Raw genomic sequence first — 13,867 nt, 5'->3', positions numbered from 1 at the left:
CAGCGGATGAGGGAGCATTTGCAGGTGCGGGTTTTCAAAGCACAGAGTTCCCTTCAGTGGCCCAGTGGAGATCTTGTGTGGGCCTCATCTTTGCAATCCCAGCCCCACAGGAACCTGCTCTGAGCAGTATTTGTGTGGATTAAGGAACTACACTGCTGGACTCCTTGCCACCCTGGTGACCTCACCAGGGAAAAACACCTTCTTGCAGAGGGTGTTGGGAATAATCGGGCGCATGCCCTCACCACTTGGGAGGGAATCTGTCTCATTTACTAAATGGACTGAGAGATCTGGGTTGGCCCACAATTCTTCCACTTCCTTGAGCAAACAAGTAATTATGGTTGCCTTGGTTTGATTGGTGGCTTAGCTCACCAGAGAAAACAACCCTTCCTTTTCTCCTTGGACCACACCCAGGTCCAAGATCAAGATTACATCACCATCAGGATCACTGTGCTCCCTGCTCTCTAACTTCCTAAAGTTAAGAGGACTTTCGCCAAAGTAATCGCTCAGAACTGTCAGCACAAGCACAGGAATGTTTGATAAAATACAGGACTTCCAGTTAAATTTAAATTTCATAAAACAATGAATAATTTTTTTAACATTCGTATCTGGGATACACCTGTACTAAAATATTACATGCCGTTTATCTGAAATTAAAATTTAACGGGATGTCTTGTAGTTTTACTTGTAAAATTTGGCAATGCTACCCAAGAAGAATATACATTTTTCTTGAGCATTACGCTAAGCATTTTATATTGGCAATCCCCTCTAATTCTCATTAGAACACTGACAAGACTGAAGCCCAGAGATTCGTCTATTTCTCAGGATGACACAGTCAGTAAGGGCGAGATCAGAAATTCAGACAGATGTGACTTCAAAAGCCATGCTCTCTCCGCCACAAGAATAACTCCAAATCTAATCCCAAGAATCTGTCACCGTCACCTTCTCCCTCCTTCCTCTCCAAGACTCAGGAAAATCTGGTGTAAGACATAATTTAAATAAAGTGCCAGTGGAGGTTTAAGGAGCAGGTGCCCAGACCAGGCGCGGTCCCGCCCAGCCTGCACTTGCTCCTCCTCACCCTGAGTATTTATTTTTCTGAGCACAGCGAGGCAGGCGTGCTTTTCATTTCAGCTGCATCTGCAATCACCTTTCTCCCACTGTATTTAACTGCTGATACAGGACTCTGATTTACTCTCCACAACTAAGGAGTGGAGACATTTACATAAAACAGCTTACTGCAGGGTGTACCTAATCTGCAGGAATTCTAGGGGAAATTCAACAAGACACAAAATGCATCCCGGAAAGTGCTGAAATGGAAGTTCTTGACGAATGAAAGGAGATGCGAATGTTTTAAATCTAAATATATTCCTTCGTTCATGGAAAATATGGGCTCCTCGGTCCTCCAGGGACTGAAGGAGTCTCCACCTTGAGCCATCTGCTCAATGCAGGTGGAGAATTGCGGCTGTGGATCTGGGGTTTGCTGCCCTCGTTCTGAGGATCTAAGAAAAGTTGCCCAGACCTCAGTTTCTTTAAATATAAGAATGAAGATGCTAGAAGCTCCCTGTCTCCCTCAAAGCACTGGGTACAAAAAGGAGAACATGGGTATTAGCCCAGTAAACAGAAATAAGGAATTATCAGTTTCATTCTTTTCTCTCTCTCTCTCTCTTTTTTTTTTTTTCATCTTTTAAAAATTCTTTTGAAATCTTTTTTTTCATCCTTTGCATGCCAGAGTGCTTTTGCACAACCGGAATCTGTTTAGTGAAGGGTGCCTGTGTAAACATGCCGGTTACTCACCTGCTGACCACATGGGGAATCCCTAATTGGGACAAATGAGCCTCAGCAAGGGCTTGGTGGGGGGTGGTCTACACACATGTTGACTATGTTTTATCATCTTTCTTTGGCTTTTCCCTCCGTGCCTCTCTCTTTCCTTAAATATTTCTTCCCCCACGATGCCTTCCCTAGTTCCCCCAGACAGAAACATCAGAAACATTGTCTCTTGTTTCTTTTCTGAGCAACCACTTGGAAGGAGGCACACTGTTCTAGGAGCTGGTGGGAGACACTGGTGTGGGTCCAGATGTCTGCTTGCCTAGGGCACGGATTCTGATGGGGAGTCAGAGACAGAAAGTAACAAGAGGACTCCAGATAATCATTATTGCCACAAATCCTGCTGTGAGAGAAAGGATTGCAATGAGAGAAATAAACACAGTGACTTCAAGAAGGTGTTCTCCCGGAAAGGGCTGCCACTGACCCAGGCAGAGGCCCAAGCACTATGCCTTCCCCACCACCACCACCTCATGAACAAATGTTCTAATTTATCTGACTGCAAGACTTTCTCTAAGTTCGTTAAGAACAAGATCTGTTTTTGTTGTTGTTTTGTTTGTTTGTTTGTTTTCTTCTGCACAACTGCTCCGGGTGACAAGAGTCAACATAAAAAGTTGGGGCAATTTGGGGGAGGGTGTATCAGAGTTCCAAGGGGCACAAGTACGTTTCACACATAGAATCAGTTTTTAAAATATTTCATTTTTGTGATGCAGAATGAGCTTTGGTAATAATATAAAATGTCATTGCCAGGTAAAGAAATGAAAGCTTCAAAATATATTCACTGATGATGGAGTCCCTGTTTCAACTAGGTAGAGCAGCAGAGAGGGAAACTCTTTGTAGCACATTTCAGATGCTTGTAAAAAGGTGCTGAATGTCAGAGTTCTGAGTGCCCAGACTCAATGGTGAAGACAGCCTTCCCCTGTTGCTGGCTCACCTTAGCTACCTACTCTGTTGGGATCATTTATTGATGTCTTCTGTGCTGGTCTACAATTTCCTTGAGGACTGGTCCTTGGTGGGTTTTGTGTGTTAATGCATACCAGCACTGAATCCAGTGTCTGGCACATGGTGGGCACTCAGTAAATGGGCTCAGTAGTAGATTTCATTAAAATTAGGAGAGCAGTCCATTATCAAGGGTTTATCCACAATGCCAACTCCGAGAATATAATCAAGGGTCCAAACGCCCACACTCAGAAATCTTTTATGTCAGATAGTGACATTTCACTTTGAATATGTTACATCAGAGACTGAACTCTGAGATCCCTGGCTACCTGCCTGAGGTTTTACCTCCAGCACCCTGGATTTTCAGATGGCCTTCCCTGATTTATCCTTAGCACATCGCTCTCTAACATAGGACAGATTGTATTTGTTTATCTTGCTTTCCTCTGTCCCATCCACTAGAAGCTAAGGACAATGACAAGGATTCCCATCTGTGCTACTCCCTATGGTGTCACACAATCCTGGGTCCATGGTTGGAACTCAGTACAAATGTATTAAAGGTCTAAATGCAGTGTTGCAACTGCTTCCTAAAGGAACAGGAAGAGCAGGAACAAACACTCCATATACTGGATTGTTGTCTACACAGCACGCCCAACACACCCTTGTCCCAACATGCCAGGTAGCTGATTTCACAGAGTCTCAGATTCTCACCATTTCTTTCCTATCCCCAGAAACCAGAGACCCTATATTGGAGGCCCATGGGACGGATATAAGGGCTACCTACAGAAGTGTTCTGCGTGGCCCACATGGGATTATTTCAAAATATTGCCTTAGCTCCTGGCACTTAAAACTCAGTAGATTCTACATAAAATCGTGAACTTACAGCCCATCTTGAAAAAACAAAAACAAAAAGAAAATCAGATGTGGCCGGACTGGGCCAGAGGTCCCACTGGCAACCGATGTTGGGTCTGAGCTCCAGTGTTCCCCCAACACACACACTTCTTACCGAGGCACAGGCAGTAAGGCCTGTTTGCTGAGGCCGTGACTTGCCTGGCTACTGAAGGCATTTCGGTGTGCGACCCCTGCTGGAAAGCTCCCAGAAAGCAGGCAGCATGGGGGGATAAAAAAAAAAAAGTAAAGATGCCAACTGGGATCTATTTCCCTTATGTTATAGCATTTCCTCGGAAGAATAATATATTCATTTTTCTAGAAGTCTGGTGGTACCACATAACTATTGAAAAACTATGGCCCAGTAAATATTATTCTAATGAACTGAAAAAGCTATGAGCTTAATTCCCTGTGGGTAGAGGAAGCTGAGAAGGCGTCATGACAAAGGCAGGCCTGCAGATCGGGAGAGGCTGCACTTCAGCTCATTACAATTCTGGCTAACTCAAAGAGAAAAAGGAATGGACTTGAAGACTAAGAGTTACCTCTAGGAATTGAGGAGAAGCTGAGAAGCCAGGCTTGTTAAAACGGAAGGAATGGAGGGAACCTTAGTGTCAGGGAATATGGCAGGATCATGCCATGGGAACAGAACCCTGGGGAAATCCTGGCATATTCACACTGTGGCTGACGCCACCTGATTCATGACTCAGGGTGGTAAATGAACACTTAGCTATCCTTGCATCCTTTAGCTAGTCCCGCAAGATGCCAGGTCCCAGGTGGGTTCATCCTACTGAACTTCTGTGCAGGGCCCAGATGAACAAGCAGAGAGAGAGAGCACCTTACCTCCCACTGAGAGGTCCCTCTGTGAGCACCTTTCCAAAATGCAAACGTCCACTGTGGATGAGGCGGGTTTTAATGGTGAAAGGAGGGATAGGACAATGCAAATAGTACAGCGGAGCAGAATGAGAACAGACAGACCAGAACTCCAATCTGGAATCCTCTGTACCTTCAGAAAATCAGTTAACTTTTCTTCTGATCTGTAGATTCCAGATCTTTAAAATAGAAATCGTGCCATCTGCCTGTGCACAACACAGGGTTGCTGTGAAGATGCAGTTCAATCATTCATTCACTTATTTCAAAAATACTTATGGAGACTTTACTAAGTGACCAGGCACTTAGCTAGGTCCAAGGGCAAATCTGGAATGCTGAAAATGCAATAGAGAGCCAGTCCTTCATACTGGTGACAGATTTAGACAAGGGAGACCTAGCTTATCTCCTGAAACTGAGCATATATCACTTTTCCCTAACCGATACACTCATTTGCAACTTTCTTCCTTTTCTGATTAATCAGTATCAGGGCCCTTCCTCCAAACAGACAGATAGATAGAAAGATAGAAAGAATTGAGGGGGCTCCTGGATGGCTCAGTGGGTTAAAGCCGCTGCCTTCGGCTCAGGTCATGATCTCAGGGTCCTGGGATGGAGCCCCACATCTGGGTCTCTGCTCAGTGGGGAGCCTGCTTCCCTTCCTCTTTCTCTGCCTGCCTCTCTGCCTACTTGTGATCTCTCTCTGTCAAATAAATAAATAACATCTTAAAAAAAAAAAAAGAAAGAAAGAATTGAGGACATGTAAATCCATGAAGTTAAAGGAAAAAAAAAAAAAAAAAAAACTCTAAAAAATTAACTCTGACCCCGAAAACAAGAAATTAATCGTTCTGAGAAGCATTGAGGCCTGGTACTGATGGATTTCAGGTGATCACAAGGAAATACTGACCTATTATATGAAATCCTCTCCCCCATTTAATGTTTAGCATATGTAATTCACACAGACATACACAAACTGTAATTAAAATAGGCCAAATGAACTTTGCAGGAAAAGCATGTTCAGTAGCCCTTAACATTTTCCACCAGGGTTTTAGAATTGCCAAAATGCTCTTCACATACATTTTCTCACTTTCTCATAATAACCTTTCAGTCTCTATTTTTCAGAGGCAGAATCTGAGAGATTCTTTCCCTCAGTGAGGGAAGGAGTCTTTGCTTCGGGTCTGGGGCAAGAAGCTGGCTCCAAAAGCAGCTAGCAGACTGCCCAGCCTCTCCACTTAGAAAGGGCAGCTTTACACAAAGCACTAGGTCATCATTAGAGCTGAAGGACGACACACCAAAGTGATGGGGAACAACCCCTTTATTTTCCAATGCCCCCTGAAAAGTTACTGCATTTCCTACATATCTGCTAGAACATTACTACTCTCCAGCTGTGCCTTCATCCCCTCTAAGACTGCAAGGACTCCGGCTTAGAGACAAGCCCTGCAACCTGCTGTCTGAGCCTTGACCCTGAGTACAGGTTCATGGCCATAAGGGCATCAATCCATTTTAGAGTTGCTCTCCCCAAACTCTAGCCTCAACAGAGAGAACGGGACTCAGTATTCACAGCAGTGAGTGCTACCCTGGGTAGATGCCCCGGCAGAGGGGAAAGGCAGTCTATATTTCCAACCCCTTCCAAGCACCATCAAATGGTGATTCAAAGTAAGAAAAGCTCCCACATGGCTTTCCCTTCAAAGAGCTCTTTCAGGGCTTTTCCAGGAAGGGGGTTTCCTCTTTTGACAATAAAAGCACAAGCTTCAGCTATATTTTGGAGTCCAAGTAAAGGGTTTCTGAATATCTACACTGTGCAAAGCATGGCTTCAAGCTGAAGGACTACTGGGTTCATAGTAGGGGTACCAATTACAGAGCTAAGAGCCCTGGGCTTTTTCTGATTCCATTTGCAAGTTCAAGGTACCTCTTTATCACCAGTTTCTTAAGCAAAGCAAAAACAAAACCCCAAAAACTCCCATCTTAAACATCTTAAAGCTACAGTGCATCCTACACCTGGCAGCTTCACCAATCCTCACTCAATGCTCCTGTCCTAATTAACTGCTAGGACTTAGGAGTGCTTAGTCACTAAGTTGTTGAGCCACCGGGCAGAGCTCTGGCTGGCCAAGAGTTAGAGGGACCTGCAGAAGCCCCTGAAGACTCCTTAAGAAGCTGATTTCTTTTTCTTTCTAGCGCCGGAGAAAAACTTATTTAACACAAGGGTCCATTTGAACGTGTTAGTTCTGCAATCCTATGGGAGTAGAAGAATGTAAGCCCTGGAAATACAAAGAGTAAAGAGGGAATTTGGCCCTGAGGCGTCCATCTCCTGGAATTTCACGAGGTCAGGCTTATTCCAATTGCACCCAATTTTTACTGAAAACGCTAAAAGTAAGAATAATTCAAAATGCCAAAAGGATGGGCTTTAGAAATACAGGCCGGCAGAAGTTCGGTTATGTCCCTCCTCCCATTTTTAAGACGGAATTCCAGTAATTAACCCTTGAGTGGAAGTTGGTAATTCCATTTCAATACAATAAAGTGAGATTTGGCTGCAAAGTGCAATCTCAAGAGTTAGGACCCAAAGGATCATGCGTGCGCTCGGGCTGCAGCCACAAAAGCCTGCCAAGGAAGGCGCCCGGACGCTAGGGGCTCCTCCCGGGACCGGCTCCCCGGGCGAGCGGCGCAGCCGAGCCTGTGGTGCCGGGTTCCGAGAGCTCTGATTGCGGGAGGAGGAGCGCGTACACTCCATCCCCAATCCCTTGGCCATTCTTTGCGGCCACTCCCTCTTAGCAGGGTAACGCTTCTGGGAGCGCAGTGCGAAGAGAGCGGGTTTGGAGTCTCCTCCCCAGAATCCCCCCAAAAGCATTTTCCTGCAAGTAGTGGATAAAAATAGCCAGCAGATAATGCTGGGGGAGGAGCGAGACTCGCGCAAGGCAAGGCAAGGCAAGGCAACGTCTGGTCCTGCAAAGTGAAGGGCGGAGGAGGGATGAAACCCCACTCCCAAGAGAGGGGCCTGGGTGTGCGAGAAAACGGGGACGCCCGCCGAGGAAGTGAAAAGGAAGACGCACAGCGCCGGCACACAACCTCGGAGCGAAGCACACCCCACACCCGCGTCCTGGATCCCTGCTTCTGCTCTCGCCGGCTTCCCCATCCTATTCCAGGCTCTGGAAGCCGGCTTTCCGGCTCCCGGGACAGGCTGGGGCCAGAAGGGGGAGTAGCGCGCAGTCCGGGGTCTGGCTCCAAGAGCGCACCTGGAGACGTCAGGCTCGCCGAGTCTGCCCCTGGATCGAAGAGAGGGTCTACTCGCTCCCTCCGCGGGTGGGCGCCCCGCCTCCCTGCACCCCCATTTGCCGCCACCAGCCAAGGTGCTCGAAATAGAAACAGAGGCAGGAAAAAAAAATAGGTAAAAAGTAAAATGAAATAGCAGGACGGTATAGAATCGGCATTCGTAAAAAAGGCTATCTATAATATCTCTCCTACCAAGCACCCCCGCCCCCCCCGGGAGATGCCCCATGTCTCCTCCATTCCGACCAAATGCAAGGGCAAACAGACCTAGGTTTCCCCACCCGGAATGCTCACTCGACCCACTGACTTCTGCTGACTGTATCCCTGCCCCAGCTCCCAGACAGAGTGGTACCCTGGCTTTGCTGCGCGCTGCGCTTGGGCTGCCCCGCACCGTCCTAGGGAGATACGGTGGGCAGGAGCGAGCCTCTTGACTCTGCTGGGGGAGGATCCAATCCACAAAGTCAGAAACCCGAATACCTGCCTATTAAAACAAAACAACGACAACCTGAGAGGGCAAGACAGGAGGTGAGAAGGATGGAAAACCCCGTGTCTCTCCTTCCTTGTTTCCCCCACATCCACTCCACTTGCTCCAGCCTCGACTCACCTTGGGCTTTGCGCTCGCCCTAAATCTGCGGCGCCAGCTGAGGGCACCCCGACGGTCCCCGGTCTTGCTACTCCGTTTTACTGGGCGGCCCCCACCCCTAGCGCGCGGCACTCACCTGAGCAGCGCCGCGGTCGAGCAGGTCCGGCGCCCAAAGTCGGCTCTCGGGCTGAGCCATGGGCAGCTCCGCGGAGAACCGGCGGCCGGCCGAGCGAGCTTCGGGGCGCCTCGGGGCAGGCGGGAGAGGCAGGGTATGCGGGCACCCACGGAGACTAGGCAGTGGCGGCGGTTGGTGACTGCCCTCGCGCCGGGGACTTTGCAGGCGGGAGGCTCCGCGAACAGCCCCGCGGAGGGGAGGAGCAGGAGGAGGAGCAGGAGCAGGAGGAGGGGACGGAGGAGGCCGGGTCCTGAGGGAGAGAGCGCAGGGCAGAGGAGGATCGCGAGCGCCCACTGCTGCCCGGCCCGCTCTGGTGCTGCACTGAGTCCGGATGGCTCCGTGTCTCGGACGAGTCCATTCGGCCCCACGGCTCCGCGGCTCCTTGTTTCAGTCCAGGAGGAGGGGACCAGACGGCCAGAAGGGTGGGGCCGGTTGTGGGTTGCAGGATTCTGCGTTCGCGGCGAACCTGGGAAGTCCTGTCTACTTCCTACCCCCTGCTGGGGAAGGGTAGGCGCGAACTCCAGCCCACCTCCCTCCGCACTCTCAGCCCCCGGGTTCCCGGAGCGGTGCTCCTGCCAGGTGGTCCGCACAATTTCCTTCTCCGCCGGTAACCAACCTTTGGTGCGGGTGCTCCCTGCGCCGCCCTGGAAGCCAAAGGCGCCATCCCCTGGAACTTACACCGCCTCCGGACCGGGACGCCAGCGGCCAGGCAGCTGGAGCCCGAATCCGCACAGGGAACAGGCCCCGGAACACCCCGGGTCGCCATTAAACACGCCCTTCTACTTCGGTTTCGCGCCCGGGAGTGTATGCAGGTTTACCGGAAGAGCCTGGAGATTTCACCTCTTTTACTAGCACCCCAGGGTGGTGGTAAACGCCAGCCCTGAAATGAAGCAGGGTTTTTCTGTCCCCTCCCCCGATCCTGTAGATCCTGTAGCTGGAGGCTTTGGGGGAGAACTCGACCAGCGTCCAAATAGCTCAACTTCAGATTTAAGATTTCCAGCCACCTTACAGAGGCTGCACTGCCTGCTTACCAGCTTTCCTGAGCCAAAGGAAGCTGCCCTCAAAGGCAGGTCAGCAAACACGTTAGGAAGAAGGAAGGAGAGAGGAAAGAAACATGCAAAGAGAAAAGAAAACTGCCAAATGAACATCAAAGTAATTTAACTGAGGTTTCACTGGATCTTCCACATCTTAAATATTGGAAGATAAGTATTTGGAAGAATTTGACTTTGTCATTCAATCTGTCATTATTATTATTATTTTTTAAATTCTGTCATTAATTTGGCTTGGTTTAAAAATACTTTCCCATTTATGGAATGGTTGCCATAGGAAGTTGATCCCTTTACTCATGAGTTGTTACCTACTGCCCTTTAAGAAAGCAAAGCAAAGACCAGCATCTCTGGCTATCTGATGAAGTCATTAGCATCTGGGAGGCCAAGAACAAGACTTATTTTGGAAAATAAGCTTTTAGAGTTTTTTGTGAACCTGGCTACTTCTCTGAGCCAGACTAATGTTAATATGTGAGTGTATATATATATATATATATATATATATATGTATATATATATATATATACAGTCACTTTAAAGCCCCACTTTGAAAAGCCTCAGCATTTAAATTTATGTTAGCTTTAAAAGGTAAAATTTAAAAAGGTAAAATTTAAAAGGAGTATTTCCCCCACCCCCCATCCTATGAAGCTGTATAAAATCATGTAGGTTTGCGCAGGTCGAATGGTAGTCTGAGATAAACCTTTGCCAATTACTGGTATCCTTAAGCTTCTACCAGCAGCTAAGCCCAGTGCAGATCATGGGTTCTTCAAAATAGGGAGCAGCTTTGATGTTCTAAGTTGGTATGATTACTTTTCCTTGAGAGTTCAAAGTGTTTCTGTTACATGGTCTGAGTCTCACTACTCATGTGCCAGATGCAAAGGGAGGCTGGCAGTGATTCCATTAGCACACTGGGAGCCAAGAGAAGGTTAACAGATCTGCTTGGTTCCCTACTACAAGTCCTGAAAAAGAAGGAGAACCTTAGGGCCCAGCCCTGAGTCTCTGCTAGCAACTTTACTTGCAAGAAGCAACCCCAAGTAGATCTGGCAAGTGATTAAGAATTTGAGGACTGGATTTTAACGTCTCTCATTTTTTAAGTGTCTGCCAATGTTCATTGATCAATGATCAGCATTCTTTTGTTCAGACAAGTAAGAAAGTATTATTTGGCTCTTTTGTTCTTAGTTAGCTTTATGTCTCTGGCAAGGAATTTGTCATTTCTCTTAAACAGCCTTCTCTGACCTCTTCTGGGGATAAGTTAGGTTTACTAACCTGGCATTTACATACTGCTGGAACTCAGCTCTGGTGTAACAGCACAGATATTGTATTGAAAATATCAGCTTAGAGATTTGGGTTCCCCACTAGATCATGGGGACCATGATGGGAACCAAAGAGAACTCTGTGTTGTCTCCCCAGAATCTTGCACAGTATCTAAAACAGTGTATCCCCTCAAGGACTGCTGGATTGGGTCAGATGTGTTTCCCTATCAGGGCTGTCAGTGTCAGAATGGAGTCTCACAGGAGACACAGTGGTGGTTGCTCTTGAAGACTGGCTGCCATTGATACATGTCTGTCCTAAAACCCTCTTACTCAGTGTCATCAACTAGAAAATGAGATGGTTTTAATAGATGATCTGTTACCTGTTATCATAAGATACCAGAGTCTTTGCTGAGCACCTAGTATGTGTTTAACTCTATGCCAGGTACTGGGCAAGAAGTGGACAGTGGAGACACCATCCGTGCCCTAGGGAAGCAGAAAGTCTTATCTCAAGATGAAACCAGACTGATCCCCACAACCCAACTGTACCAATACTCACTGGCATCAGTTAAGTGGCAAACTGTGTTTTGCAGAAGACAAAGCCTGAGAGAATAAAATGGAAACAAAACCAAATGAGCTATGCGTTCAACCAACAATCAGTACTAATACCGGCTGGGATTCGTTTAAGGCTTTGGGGCCTGGCACGTGGGCAAGATGGATTACAGTATGTGTACGTTTTGTCCTTGTACCAGACCTCTTAGAAATTATAATTGCCTCATTTTTTAAAATATTTTATTTATTTATTTGAGAGAGGAAGCACAGGTAAGGGGAGAGAGAGAAGGAGAAGCAGATTCCTCACTTGACAGGGAGCCCGACATGGGGCTCAATCCCAAGACCCCAGAATCATGACCTGAGCTAAAGTCAGACACCTAACTGACTAAGCCACACAGGCGTCCCTATGATTTCCTCATCTTACAAAAACAAAGGCACAGTTTAAAGTCATGATGTGAGTGAGTGGGAGTAATTAGGGCACCAGAAGTGGAGATGAGTTATCAAGGCAGCTACCCTTCCAGTAAAAACTAGACTCCTGGTCTATTGCTCTCTGTAATTAAATGGTTTGCTTATGTTTGCTTTTGTTATTTCTGTTTGCTTTCTTTCCCCAAATATGTCATGGACTAGGGAGTTTAGAAGAAGGGGAGAGAGAAAAAGAGAGAGCTTGCTTCTCCTAAAGATGTAGGATCCACGGTCCTTTTACCTGCCTGGGCTCAGTGTGACTTTATCTGCAACTCCCGCTTGTGGGTCTACCTATCCTGTATCGTCTTTCCTCCCATAATGACAGTTTGAATCTTTCAGGTTAATAGCATGAATATTAAGGAGTCCAATGGGATTCTTTAGAAGCAGAGGAAATTGGGATCAGGTTAAAAATCCAATTTTAATAAACTTTCCAAGTCCTGATTTAGATGGTGCACTAATGGCTCTCACTGCTGAATCACCTGAAAAGTCGGATGCATTTTTAAAAGGTCCTTGTTGTAGGGGAAGCTTGATGTGTATTGCCTAATTGTACATTGTGCATCCCTGTCTTTATAGAAAAGACCGTGTGTAAAACTGAGAAGAGATATGAGAAGAGTTATGCAATGCCACCATCCAGAGAGCTGGCTGGGCAGGAGTGGGGGGCGGGCATTGGGTTTCAACGATGATTTTCGTTCATTTGACCAAAACAAAGAGAGCATGATTACACTGTGTGAAAATGGTATCCTCAAATAACTCCTGCTAATTTGATTGTGCTCAGGTCTAGAATTTTTTCCATTTCTTTTGATTTGCTAATTAGCTAGAGCAGCCTGCTTGGGAGAGAGAGAATGAGGGTCATATCCAGAAAACATGTAGGATCAAGGTTCCTTCTGACTCAGCTCACCCATCGCATGCCTCCGCCACCAGCCTAACTTCCAACTTCACTATCATTCTTAAAAACAATCCACCCAGGACACCTGGATGGCTCAGTTGGTTAGGCGGCTGCCTTTAGCTCAGGTCATGCTTTTGGGGTCCTGGATCAAGCCCCACATCGGGCTCCCTGCTTAGCAGAGAGCCTGCTTCTCTCTCTCCCTCTGCATGCCGCTCTGCTTACTTGTGCTCTATTTCTCTGTCAAATAAATAAATAAAATCTTAAAAACAAAACAAAACACAAACAAAACAAAAAAACAATCCACCCGTCCAGATTGAGAGATTATTTGATGCCTTTTTTTGAAAACAGGATGTTTATCCCCTTCGTGACCTCAGATTTGTTCTCTGCCTGTGTGGTTGCAGGGTTGAGTTATAATTTTGACCTTTGTGGGACCTAGCCTTCAAAATTAACTAATAAATTAAAAATTAAGTTCCATGACCACACTTGTGTAAAGATGAATATATTATTCTTATCTATTTCCATATTTGTTGAGACCTGGAAGCTCTAAAAGAAATAAAAACATTTTTGGAGACTCTGAAAGTACCCTGGTCTCCTGTGACTTCTAAGGAAGAAATCATCGGCTCTGTGCAGATGGTGACATTGTACTAATGTATGAATGAATGCTTAATTGATTCAGGTAAAGTACGCATGATAAACACAATTTCCCACACATTCCTTACAGTCCATTTATTGTGTTCGATAAACAACCCTAGACAACATATTGCTTTTATTTCTGGTCCCGTGTCAAATTTTGCCCTAAATCACACACATCAGTGCAAAAATTACAATATTGCAGGCCTGAAGTGGCCCCCTTGTTCAAATTATTAAGCCCTGCTGAGTGCTTGGATGCCTCCAGGGAGGTGGGAAATTGTGGCACTCCTTTTGATTTTAGGTTTGCTGGGACCAAAACTGACCGATGATTTGATGAGCAGGTCTTTCTGAGTTTCTCTTTTAGGCCTTATTCAAGGATGCTGGAAAGTTCAACTCTCCAAAAAAAGAAAAGATGATGATAATAATAATAATAATAGTAATAAAGATATTTTCCTTTCTCTCCAGCCCCATCAGTTGAGCTGAAACCTTTACTGGTTGCTGACAATGTCCGTCAGG

At 46.5% G+C, this 13,867-nt stretch overlaps 1 protein-coding gene across 1 annotated transcript in view; it reads right to left on the bottom strand.

Moving 5' to 3' along the window:
- The window catches only part of HS3ST1 (heparan sulfate-glucosamine 3-sulfotransferase 1), a 28,185-nt gene extending 19,474 nt beyond the window's left edge, over positions 1 to 8,711 (bottom strand). The window contains exon 1 of the mRNA XM_032854960.1: positions 8,487 to 8,711. The gene's annotated coding sequence lies outside the window, so the exon portion shown is untranslated. The remainder of the gene's footprint in view (positions 1 to 8,486) is intronic.
- Positions 8,712 to 13,867: the final 5,156 nt, after the last annotated feature.

Source organism: Lontra canadensis, unplaced genomic scaffold (assembly GCF_010015895.1).
Source record: "Lontra canadensis isolate GAN:19392208 unplaced genomic scaffold, GSC_riverotter_1.0 scaffold1, whole genome shotgun sequence".
NCBI classification, from domain to species: domain Eukaryota; kingdom Metazoa; phylum Chordata; class Mammalia; order Carnivora; family Mustelidae; genus Lontra; species Lontra canadensis.
The sequence above is the reverse complement of the archived record's forward strand: the minus strand, read 5'-3'. Positions and strand labels throughout refer to the sequence as shown.